This window comes from Meriones unguiculatus, chromosome X, assembly GCF_030254825.1.
Source record: "Meriones unguiculatus strain TT.TT164.6M chromosome X, Bangor_MerUng_6.1, whole genome shotgun sequence".
Classification (NCBI taxonomy): Eukaryota; Metazoa; Chordata; class Mammalia; order Rodentia; family Muridae; genus Meriones; species Meriones unguiculatus.
This window is the reverse complement of record NC_083369.1, coordinates 17,826,695-17,839,626: the sequence shown is the minus strand read 5'-3', so window position 1 is coordinate 17,839,626 and position 12,932 is coordinate 17,826,695. Positions and strand designations below refer to the sequence as shown.

At 48.5% G+C, this 12,932-nt stretch overlaps 1 pseudogene; it reads left to right on the top strand.

The window, feature by feature from the left end:
- Window positions 1–9,983: 9,983 nt before the first annotated feature.
- On the top strand, window positions 9,984–10,087 carry LOC132650265 (small nucleolar RNA SNORA17; annotated as a pseudogene).
- The last annotated feature ends 2,845 nt before the right edge of the window (window positions 10,088–12,932 follow it).

Genomic DNA, 12,932 nt, shown 5'->3' with positions numbered 1-12,932 from the left:
ACACCCAATTAACAAATAAACCAGTAAATGTTTAAATAAAATACAAAGCGCAACGGAAGAAAACACTAGAAGCCCAATAAGCTGCAAGCATCAGCCTGAAACTAAGGCAATACTCCAGGGTCACTGCTCTAAGGTCATGAAGCTTCAGGTTCTATGGTTCTACAAACTACTCATATTTGCCTGAAAATAATGAAAACCCAAGTTGAATGTCAGTTGTTCATGTGTGTGTGGCGGCACTGTGTGTGTGGCCGCACACTCCCCTGTGTGACTGTTGGGGCCAGAGGTGGATTTTAGCTGTCTTGCTCAATCCCTCTCCACCTTCTTTCTTGAGACACTGAACTCCACTGAACCTGTTGGAGCTCACAGGTTTGCTGCAACAGGAATGCAAGCCCCAAGGATTCTCATGTCTCTGCTCCTTACCACCACCCAGCACTGGGATGCCACGATCTTTTATCCAAAACAGCATTTTTATGTGTGTTCTGGGGTTCAGACTGTGGTCTTCATGTTTATTATGTACAGACCAAGTTACTGCCCCAAGAGCCACACAGAGTTTCTCTCTGCAGCCCCAACTGCCCTGGAACCCACTCTGTAGACAAGGCTGGCATCCAACTCAGAGACAGACCTGCCTCTACTTCCCAAGTGCTGAGATTGAGGCCACTTGACACCACAACGCCTGATTTAGCCCGCAGGTGCTGAACTTTGGAGTGGTGAACAGGGGCTTAGCAATTAGATGGTCTGAAATTGCTTGCACCTCCATGAAAAAGGAGGCCACCAGGTAAAAGCCACTAGTAGGCACAAGTCTCGGTCTTCTCTCTGGAGAAGCTGGGTGCTTACAAGTGAGACCATGGGTCAGTATGGGTCACAGAGCAGCTACAAAGTGACAACAAGGCCTGTGGGAGGGGAGTAAAATTGGAAGCTCATTGGTCCAGAAACAGGGACTGGGGAGAGAGCAAAAGAAGCTCTAGCAGCTCATTGGCAGGAAACTGAGTTGTCCGGGGAAGGACTCTGCATCTCCCCTTAGAACTCAACTTCTTGATTCTAAGCCGCTGGGCCCTGAGGTAATTAGAGGCTGGCGTGAATCATAAGATCCGCTCATTCTCTGTCCTGTTTCCCCTGTCCCCCTTCAACTTTGGGCACCCAATTCTTTGATCTCTCTGCCCCTTCAGGCAAGCCTACAGGGTGAGGACGGAGAGGCATACCCTGCAGCCACCCACCCTGCCCCCTCACTTGTAGCAAGGGTTCCCAGCTTCATGACCCCGAGGGATGCTCCTGCTGCTTTGGACTCAGGTGGGGTAGAAAGGAATGGCTGCGTTTCCTGAGAACAACCTGTGCTATTTTGACAGCCAGAGAATGGCAAGCACAAGGAGGGCCTATTAGGGAAGGGAAGAGGCTGTGCTCAGGTGCCATTGGTGAGATGTGGAGAGATGTTTAGAAGGTTGGCCAGAGGCTGTGGCAGAAGGCATGGGTTTTCATGACAGCAGAGAGCATTTTTAGGGTTATTTTATTTCATGTGCCTTGGTGTTTTGCCTACATGAATATCTGTGTGAGAGTGTCAGCAACACTGGAACTGTAGTTACAGACAGTTGTGAGCTTCCATGTGGGTGCTGGGAATTGAACTTGGGTATTACAGGAGAGCAGACAGTGCCTTTAAGCAATGAGCCAACTCTCCAGCAGAGAGAGAGAAAGAGAGAGAGAGAGAGAGAGAGAGAGAGAGAGAGAGAGAGAGAGAGAAAGAGAGCGCGCATTTTTTGTCCTGAGAAAACCAGCCTGCTGAGGAGCTATCTCTAAGTTTGTACCAGGCAACAAACAGCATTTTACACTGGGTCATTTTTTTTTCACTTGCAGAAGTAAATGGAGAAAGCAGAGGACTCAGGAAGATAAATAAATGGAAGAGGTCCAAAGGTCTAGAGGATCATAATATTTTATTATTATTAATGTCCTTATTGTGATTATTATCTGAGATGGGATGTGCCCATGCTATGAGTTGTTGTCCAAGTCACCATTCTCCTGCCTCAGCCTCCCATGTACCGGTATTTTGGGCATGAATCAGCCAAGCAGACTTGTGGGGAACAGCATGATTTCATGAGGAGCAAATTGTCAGGGATTTCAAAGGAATTAGAAAGATTTAAGCAGGGCTTGAGAATAAACTCTAATCCAGGGAGAAGGAATACGTAGTATTCCTTGAGACTAATGACTAAGTTCATTCACGTTCGTATGGTCAGTGAGTGAATGCAGGAATATAGGGAGACAGTTAAATGTCTGCAACAGAACAGAGAGTGGTGATTGCTGAAGGAGATGCTGGACACTTGTCTGTGCCTCACAGTAGGGGTGATTGATTGATTGAGTGACTGAGTAAATGAGTGATAGGGAGTAGGGAAAGTCATGATCAGGGTGTACTGCTATGGGGCTTAGGAGAGCAGCCTATTAGGAGAAGGTGATGTTTGAGAAAGACTTCTGTGATGAGAACTCTGAATGAGCAGATGGGGTCAAGGTTAAAATAAAAACCATGGGAAAAAGAAAGGAGGACATATTGACTCCAGCAATGAGCTGGAAGGAGGATGGGGTGATTTTAGTCATTAGAGATATAATCTTGTGGTGTTAAAGTACACAATAAGTACGCATTCCAGACCACATTTTGGTTGCCTCCCCTGACCCTAGCACCACGGAATATAGAACTTGAAGATGGATGTGTTCTGTTTACAACTGGACTTCTGACTTCAACTGACTTAAGGGTATGGACCAGAGCACCAAAGACGGAAGGTCAAACTTGGTCCCAGAGAAGCTATAGTTTACTCTGACAGTGCCACAGCAATGAAAACAGAACCAATCAGCGGCGGAACGCCTTTCTAGCTCTTCCAGACCTACAGGTGATAGAGTTGTGCCACCTTCTCATGAATGCGCTATCTGAGGGGGAGAAGTCGGGCCTCCTGTAGGCATGCCTAACAATGCTCTCTTTTAGGGAATCTGGTGGGGCCTTGCCTGTTTTAAGTTCTGGGAAGATCAGGGTACACAGACCAAGAGGCACTTTGCTTGATGCTTGAGACAGATGATGGCTGATGCCCGCAAGTCTCCTATGAATGCTGACCAGCGTTCCACTAATTCAGATGGCTTGAGTGAGTGTCTCTAGCCTATCAGTGCGACTGTCTCAATTTGGATGCAGTAATCCCAGGTGTTTCTGTCACCAGTTATCCAACAGAATGGCTGTTTAATGGCTTAGGCAAACCTTCCCGAGACTTTAACCTGTCAAAGTATAAGATGTCACATCAGGGTCCAGTATCACATGTTAACAGAAAAGAGAGTCTTTGTGGGCGAAGTATTGAAAAGATCTACAGTGACATGAGTCCTCAAATGGGAGTGGGTGCTTTCCAGAGAGTGTGGTGTGAAGGCAGGCTCAGCCAAGCTCTGTGTGGTCTGTTACAGATGGGCACCAGGACCTATTTTACCAGTCTGAAGTCCTGCCCCACTCTGTTCCTCAACAGGTAAGGAAAATAAGAGGCTCCATGCCAGCAGTCACTGCCAGACAATTTCAGCTATGTCCAAAACTCTGAGGCTCTAGTACCAATGATGTCTTTGCAGTCTTGGAAAGTCACTTCTCTTGGGGCCTCAGCAGCCTCAATTGCAGTAAAAAACCAAAAGAGTGGGACTGTGCGGGCACCAAGGTTTTCAGAGTCCTGCCATTCTCCATGGCTGTCAGCGATTTTTAAACCAAGCCCTTCTGCCTTGGTGATCAGACCTGATCTTCAACAGGGATGTCTGACCTTGCAGGAAATCTTCCCAACGCCTCTGCTACCCCCTCCCTGCATTTTCACCTTTGACCTGTACTCCAGTTTTACTAAATCCTGAAATGAACATTATTTTTTCTTATGGGGTCCCTGCCAGTCTATGATTATACCCTGCTGGTGAATACAAAAAAGACCAAGGAGCAAGCTCTGGCTGATGGTTCTCTGTATCACAATCCATCCTTGGATTTTCAGGTCTAGGAGCAGCAAGTAGAAAGACATACAGGAGTAGGAGGAGAACACAGAGCAAGAGGGGGAGGGCCAGAAGAAGGGAGGAAGGAAGTAAGAAAGAAAAAACTAAAGAGGCATGAAAGAGCAACATTGCAGCCTAACTTGGAAGGACAGAGACCATTCAGATTTAGTATTTTCTGTATGACAGACTTGAAAAAATATCTTTCTGAGCTTTTCACTCAGTGTGGGCATGTCTGGAGATGAGTCTGAACAGCAGCATTAAAGAGGACACACACAGTGCATACATGACAGAGTTGGCTTTCAAAGCATTGAGACTTTTCATCCACACCAAAGTGAATGGGCATGAGAGAAGGTTCATCTGAAATCTGGAGACATATTGGGGAGGGACAGAGAGGCCCAGGGGAATGTTCCAGGCAAGCAGATAGCATGTCTGCTAGAGAATCTTGGCTGATCCTTCATGACCAATGATGGTTGGTCAAAGTGGAGGCAAGAGCCAGTCTCTGAAGAGGACCCTACTCACATCTTTCTTGGTGACTTTCAGATTAGAAGAGTTCTTGGTCATCTCCATTGTACCTGGGGAGGAAAGAGTTTATAAAAATAAATAAATAAATAAAGTCGTGTCTCCAGGAAGTTACATGGAAGGAAGTTGGGGCGAAATCAGATCAATTCCAGGCCCAGATGACTAGTGTCGTTTGTCTACTGTCCACAGATATTTGCATTTCCCCAACCTGACATTGCAGAGCCCCCAGCTCTCCATGTGTACTTGCAGGAATTGTCACCCAGAGTGCTTACCGTGTGTGTTTCTCCTCTTCATCTTCTCAGGGTCCCTAATATGATCATGCAGTCCTGTGTCAGCATTGACAACCACTTCAGCAGACACAGGTCCTGGTAAATGAGTGGGGTCAAGGTCCTTGGAAAGGAGGGCCTTCACTGGTGGAAAGAGAAGACCCCAAAAGATGAGGGGGTTATTGGAAAGGAATGGAGGCTGAAGGGTCCATTGTCATGAAGTGGGGAGGAGTGTTTTGTCAGAATTCATTCTGTCACATCTCTTTCTTTCAGGTCTCCACCATCTGTTCTCAGGACCGTCATATTGCCAACCCGGGTCCTATCACCTCCACCCGGATCAACATCTCCAACCAGACACCCTGCAGTCTAGCCAAGGACCCAGACATCCCCAAGCAGGGCACATTTCCAGCTGAGGTAGATAGGGAGAAGGTCATGGATGCTGCCGAGGATCTCCTGATTCTGCATAACTCCTCTGTGGCATACAAGAGACTTGCAACCCACCAGGTAGCTGACTCCCTGAATGAGGAACGTGGAGTGTACAGACTGGGGAAACTGGGGAGCTCGTGCTGAGAGAGTGGTAGTTAGAATTGGTGGTTTCCTTCCCTTGGAGGCCAGAGCCTGCAGCTCTCCACTATGGTTGAGAAGTGGCACCCAGGATCGGCTCAGTGAGCCTTCACTTATCAAGTGTTTTTGCACAGTGGCAGACGGCCAGTGGCCAGAAGTCAAGAAAACTGTGAGGCCCTCAAGGTGGCAAGGTCTTGCAGGAGGGCAGGCAGCAGATGAAGTGGAAGGAAGAGAAGTGGGTGAAAAGAAAAGACTCCCAGTCTGCAGTTGTGTCTCAGTCCACAGCAGCCTGAGAAGGCACGGGAGGATATGCACAGGCCTTCGGGCTCTGGGATAGGGGGAGACAATTATGCCAACTCAGGACATTGTCCATCTGGACTTGAAACATGGGCTCCGTCCCAGGCTGAAGTTAGAGATCCATTAAGGAAGGGCTGTGTGTGTTCAGAGGAGACATTTGTAGCCAGAGGCTGGAAAGGAAGGTTGCTGGGTAAAACTGGCCAGTGAAGAGCAATGTGTGAGTTGGAAGCTCCTCTAGGTGGATAACCTGGGACAAAGGATGCTAAATGAAGCTGGGGGGCTTGCATCTCACTGGGGTCTCTCTGAGTGGGCAATGAGAGCTATGCCAGAAACTCTGTGGCCAGGGGTGAAGGAATGCAGGACTCCTGTCAGAGACCCTGGGGTTGACCAACAGGACATATGGCTGGGACTGATGGAGGAGCCAGTGCCAGAGAGAATGGATTCGTGTAGGAACAGGCCTGCTCGTTGGTCCCAGTGAAAATCTTAGACTTCTGGTGCACTCTGCTATAACTAGAGAGCCAGGCTGTGACGTATTTGTGATAAGACTTTGCCTTTGCATCCTGTCTTCAGGTACTGATGGAGAGTGGAGGCTGTAGTTGTCCCACCTCTCACCGTCAAATCAGCCTACATCCTCTGCTTCAGTGACTGACAACTGGACATCTGGGTTTCACCCCACTCTGGATTTAGCAAATCCAAAGAGGTAGCCTCGCAGAGGACTGCCTCCGGGATTACAAACACACATTATCACTCATGCCTGTTTTCTAACATGGGGTCTAATGTGTGATCTCATGTATATAAGTCAAGGGCTTCTCCAGCTCTGCTCTGTTTCTCCCTCCATCTCTCTCTCTCTCTCTCTCTCTCTCTCTCTCTCTCTCTCTCTCTCTCTCTCTCATCATACAAGATGTGTAGAAATATGCTTTGAAGTTAAGGTTAGCATAAAATACATTAGGCATCATGATGTCATTTCTGGAGAAGTTTTAGGTTAGCAGATGTGTTTTTTTTTTTTTTCTTCTTACACAGTCCCACATAGTAACCATGACCTATACCTGTAACCTCACAACTTCAGCACTCCTTTTCTTTCTCTTTTCTCTAATCTTTAAGTACTTTATTTATTCACTTTACATCCTAATTTTAACCTTCCTCTTCCCTTTACCATCCCCTTTCGCACATCCCTCCCCCAACCTTCCCTTTTTTTCTCCTCAGAGACCGGGGAGGGCCCCCAAAGTTGCAACCTGTCCTGGCACATTAAAATGCTGCAAGACTAGTCACATCCTCTCCCAATGAAGCCAGGCAAGGCAGCCCAGTTAGGAGAAAGGGATACAAAAGAAGGCCTCACACACTCTTAGAAAGCCCCTCCTTAGTAGTTGGAGGACCACATGATGACCAAGCTGCCTATCTCCTACATGTGTGCAGGGGCTTGGACCACTCCATGCATGATTGATGCTTCAGACTTTATGAGCCTCTATAAGCCTAGGTTATGACTCTGTAGGTCTTGTGGAGTCCTTGACCCCTCCCTCTCCCTCAACCATTCCCCCAACTCTTCTATATGATTTCTGGTGAGGATCCTGTCCTTTCTGGGTCCTTCCATCGTTCCCCCAACACTTCCTCCACAGTAGCTCCGGAGCTCTACCCCAAGCTAGTCCATGAGTCCCAGCATGTGTCTCCAAGATCTGCTGCTGCCTGATCCTCCCATATGACAGTCAATTTAAGCTCCTGTGTGCAAGCATAGCAGAACAACATTAATACAGTCAGGGGCAGGTTCTCTACTATGGGGTGGGTCTCAGTTTGGGCCAATCATTGGTTGGACATTCCCTTAATCTTTGCTCCCTCTTTATCCCTGCACTTCTTGTTGGCAAGGTACTTTTTCAATGAAAGGTTTTGTCAGTGGGTTGTTATTCCTCTCCTTCCACTAGTCCTGCCTCTCTAGGAAGTGCTCACTTCAGTCTTCATATCCCGCCTCCCACCCCTCTGTTAGCTAGGGTCACACCCATATCCTCCCAGGAACCTACCCTGTCTATAGGCCTCTAGCTTTTCAAAGAGATGTCCCTGTCACTTTCTCTTTTTATTCCTAGCCATTTCAACTCTCACCTCCATTCTCTTCAAATCTGATCCCCTTTTTTGTTTCCCTCCCCATTCCATCTCCTGCTCAGTTCCCACTTTTCATCCAAATCTGCGATCTATTCTATTTCCCCTTCTGAGTAACATTCTGGCACCTTCCCTTGGGCCCTCCTTGTTACTTAACTTTTTTGGGCCTGCCAACCCTACATCAGACAAATGGTTAATACCCCAATATACAAAGAACCTAAGAAACTAAACATCAAGAAACCAAAGAATCCAATTAAAACATGGGGTATACAGCTAAATGGAGAATTCACAACAGAGTAATCTTGAATGGCCGGGAAGCACTTAAAGAAATGTTCAATGTTCTTACTCATCGGAGAAATGCAAGTCAAAAGGACTCTAAGATTCCATCTAACACCAGTCAGAATGGCTCAGATCAAAAAGTGAAGTGACAGCACATGCTGCCAAGGGTGTGGAGAAAGAGGAACACTCCTTCATTGCTGGTGGGAATGCAAACTTGGACAACCCCCTCTGGAAATCATTCTGGCACTTCACTTTCTCAGAAAATTGCGAACTAATTCTACCTCAAGAGCCAGCTATACCTTCCCAGGATATATACCCACAGGATGCTCTACCATACAACAAGGCCATTTGCTCAACTATCTTCATGTTGGATTTATTTGTAATGGCCAGAAACTGGAAACAACCTAGATGTCCCTCAACCGAAGAATGGATACAGAAGTTGAGGTACATTTATACAATGGAATACTGCTCAGATACTAAAAACAAAGGAATCATGAAATTTGCAGGCAAATGGATGGAACAAAACAAAACCAACCAAACAAATAAACAAAAAATAACATCATCGTGAGTAGGGTAACCCAGACCCACAAGGAAGCACATGGCATGTACAGATATTAGACCTACAGTAACACAGTTTCTTTATCTGTTCTTTGGTTGAGAGACATTGAGGTTTCTCCAGTTTCTGGATATTATGAATAAAGCCGCTTAGAACAGAGCTGAGCAAATGTCCTTATGATGTGGAGGAGCATATTTTGGATATATGCCTAGGAGTGGTATAGCTAGGTCTTGAGGTAGACTGTTCTCAATTTTTTGAGAAAGCGCCAGACTGATTTTCAAAGTGGTTGTGTGGTACATGTTTCACTCCCACCATCAATAGAAGAGAGTTCTTACGTCTCCACATTCTCACCAGGATGTGCTTTCACTTGGATTTTTGATCTTAGCCATTCTGATGGGTGTAAGATGGAACCTCAGCGTCATTTTGATTTGGATTTCCCTGATGGCGAGAGACTCTGAACATTTCTTTAAGTGCATCTCAGCCTTTAGAAATTGCTTTCCTGAGAATTTTCCGTTTAGCTCTGCACCTCAGTTTTAGTTGGGTTATTTGGTTAATTGGTATTTAATTTCTTGAGTTCTTTATATATTTTGGATATTATCTGTCTGGCGAATGATGGCTCAGTGAAGAGCTTTTCCCACTCTGTACTCTGCCATTTTATTCTATTGATGGTATCCTTTACCTTGCAGAAGCTTCTCAGTTTCATGAGGTCCAATTTATTAATTGTTGATCTTAGTGTCTGAGCTGTTGATCTTGATTTAACAATAGCAAGTGGTCTCAATCAAGAAAATTGTCCATTTCGAGTTTCCAGTTTTGGTAGGGCAAGTTTTTGTAGTTACACCTAATGATTCTTTGCATTTCCTCAGTGTCTGTTATGTTCTTTTCTTTCCTGGTTTTCTTAATTTGTATACTTTCTCCCTCTCTTTTCCTCTGCCTTTTAGTTAGTTTGGTAAGCGGTTTGTCTATCTTGTTGATTTCCTCAAAGAACCAGCTCTTGGTGTTGTTAAATCTTTGTATTGTGCTATGTTTGCACTTAGCTGATTTCAGCCATGAGTTTGATTATTTCCTGCCATCTGCTCCTCTTGGGTGTGTTTGCTTCTTTTTGTTCTAGAGCTTTCAGGAGGGAGGTTAGCTTACTTGGATGAAATCTTTCCAATTTCTTTATGAAGGCACTTGGTGCTATGAACTTTCCTCTTAACACTGTTTTTTTTTTTTTTTTTGTCTCATAAGTTGGGCCATATTATACAAAACCTTCAACCCCCATCTTATTAGAGTGCCTTCTGGTAAGCCGAAACAATGACAACAGCAAGAACAACAACATGTGAACAGTTTTTCAATGAACTCAGACTCAGAGAAAAGTCCCAGAATGTAGGTGTGTATCTTCTAACATAATGACATTTAGTATGGAGGCTGACTTTGGGAACATTGCATCAGTTAGAGTCAAGTGCCCTGGCCCTAGAAGCCTTGCAGGTGTGGCTGCTGTGTCACCTGTGTGTCAGTAGGTGGCACTGTTCTGACCTGTGACTGTCTGAATAATTAGTAGCCTAACATTCCCAGAGAAAAAGCTAGTCTGAGATGACCACCACACCTGCAGCAGGGGTCTCAAGTGGAGCCAGCCTAAGATGACCACCACTGCACTGTGCAGGTCCCGATGGCTCACAGGACTAGGAGCAAGACAGACTAGAAGAATGCCACCTGAGTCTGAGTGTCCCAGGCAGGAGTGAGCCCTAGACAGAGGACCCTCGCATGAGGTTACTAGGGATGGTGTGGGCTACGAGAAACAACGAGATGACCACCAGACTGGTGCCAGGGGGCCTGGATAAGAAGCTAACCTGGACGACCACCAGTCGGCACTGCACAGGCCTGGGGGTGGGAAGAGAATGCCTGAGATCACTCCTGCCCTGTGCCATATTGCACAAGCAGGGCATAGCACTCCTAAGGACCACTCCTGAGATGACCCCAGACACTCTGTGACCCTGGAAGGAGCAAGTAAGTGGTGGAGAAATGGAAGAGAAAGAGAAACAGAAGGATGTAGGCATAACGAAGAGAGGCAGAACTGGAGACTTGAGGGTATTAAGCAGCCAGTGATGCCCCCCGGGACCCTGGTGGGGTACTGGCATGAGCTGCCACCCAGAGCCACATCTGGGCCCGTGGCCCTGCAGTAGCAGGGGTCTGTTCCTACTTAAAGCCGGGCAGATATCCCTGCTCTGGGCAACAGGTAGAGGACATGCTGATGTCTCAGGGATGTGCAGTACTGTTCACACCTTCACCTGGACAATCACACAGAACCAATAAGAAGGGTTTTTAATTATTATTTTGAAAATGAAAGTGTCAAGTGCAATTCTGTAAATCTGATGCAGGTGATTTTTTTTTTCCTGCTAAGCAGGTATCAGGCACAAGAGTTGCAATGCTCTAGAAAGTTGTGAAATGAAAAGGACACAAGCTGTACCAGCTAGGAATGTACAAAGGAGAAAACTGAAAACAAAAATGAAAGATAGAAACATATGAGAGAGCCACTCGAAGGGAGAGACATGCCGAGGTGAAGACTAGGACGGCTGGGCATCCCGTGGACAGCCAGTTCCCTCGTAATCCACGCCCAGAATCACGAAAATGCAGCCCGAACTCGTTTCAACCGAGTTTACTGGGGAACTGACATGAAGAAACGCACAGATGCATGGAAGGACAAAGGACAAGGGTCAGCGAAGCCACATTAGCGCCCGAGGAGCAAGAATCAGCAGCGTTTCCTAGAGGTCACCACCGCGTCATGCAAAGGGGTGAGGTTTTTTTGTTTGTTTGTTTTGTTTTGTTTTTTATTACTAATTTTAAGAAAGGAAGGAGGGGGGCTGTAGAGCTAGCAGGGAACTCGGGAGACTTGTCCCTGGACCGGAAAAGGAAGGTCAGGGACGGTCTCCAGCAAGACGGAGCACAGCGATCCCGCCGTCGGCCGTGCTCTGCGGGGCTTTGAGGATGTCGCGGAGTGGGAAAAGCCGACGGCGGCCCAGGCCACACTCTCGCCTGGGCTGGGAAGGACAGTCTGGAGTTTAGGCCGCGGGCCTCCTGAGGCGGCGGCGTGCACTCCCACCGCGCGGTATTGCACCCCCAACCCGAGGCGATTTCCGGATCCACCGGCAGAGGGTGCGACGCTCAGTGGGTCCCTCCGGGCTGAAGGCGGGATTAGCAAGGCGCCTCGTGGGCCCACTCTGCCCGCGGGCGGAAGCGGGCTCCGAGCAGCCGCGGGGGGGCGCCCTTGCGCGGGGGGCAGGCGCGGGGCGAGCGCTGCAGGCTCAGAGCCCTCAGGGCCCGGCAGGAAGTGGAGCAGGGGAGCAACCGTCGTCGTCGTCGAGGAGCCGAGCCGTCGCGGCGGCCTCTCCCAGGAGCGCAACTCGCTGACTCTGAGGGACTGAGGTCGGGGTAACCGCCGTGGCGTCGGGAATAAGACCCTCCCGTCCCCCTGTGCCTTCCCCCCTCCCGCTCAGGTACCCATTTCCTTCGCTTTCAGGTGGCTTTCGGCGAAGCCTGCCGGAGATGGAAAACAACCAGGAGGAGCAGCCCTCGTTCCCATGCCACCCTCCAGCCCGTGTGGGCTCTGCCCAGCCCGCCTGTGCCGGGCCCCAACCCCTCCAGCCCGCCTGTGCCTGGCCCCAACCCCTCCAGGCCGCCTTTGCCAGGCCCCTACCCCTCCAGCCCGCTTGTGCCGGGCCCCTACCCCTCCAGCCCGCTTGTGCCGGGCCCCTACCCCTCCAGCCCGCTTGTGCCGGGCCCCTACCCCTCCAGCCCGCTTGTGCCGGGCCCCTACCCCTCCAGCCCGCTTGTGCCGGGCCCCAACCCCTCCGGAGAGTACTTTTGTTCAGGTTGCCTGCCAATCCGGGAATTGCCAGGGAGCAGTTGAGGCAGGTAGAGGGTGTGAGGGAGGAGAATACGCCATACTCGGGCCTGGCCCCGACCGTCGCCGATTTTTGAGACAGACAGAAAACTCCCGAAGATTCGGGGAAAGCTGGGGAGAGAATGTGTGGGTTTGACGAAAAGAGAGAGCGTGTGTTGAGCAGTAGAAAGCTGAGTCTGCCTGACATTTTCTTTGGTCTAGTCGGGGCCCGGTACTCCCCATGGGCTTCAACAAACACCTGTCACTTGTAGGATGCTGGGAAGGAATGAAAGGGTAAAAGACTAGCTCGGAGAGATCTCGATGGAATTCTCGAGAATACTGTTTGTTTGAAACCCAGCATCTCACCAGGTCGATCTCAGTCATAATCCCCCTACCGCAGGTTCCTGGGTGGTGGGTTTATAGGTATGACTCCTGTGTCCACTGTCTTCAGAAGAACAAGAGGATTTCATGGATTGGGGGGTTGAATAATTAATTATGGGGCACCAGGAAGGCAGCTGTCAAAGTGTCCAAGCCA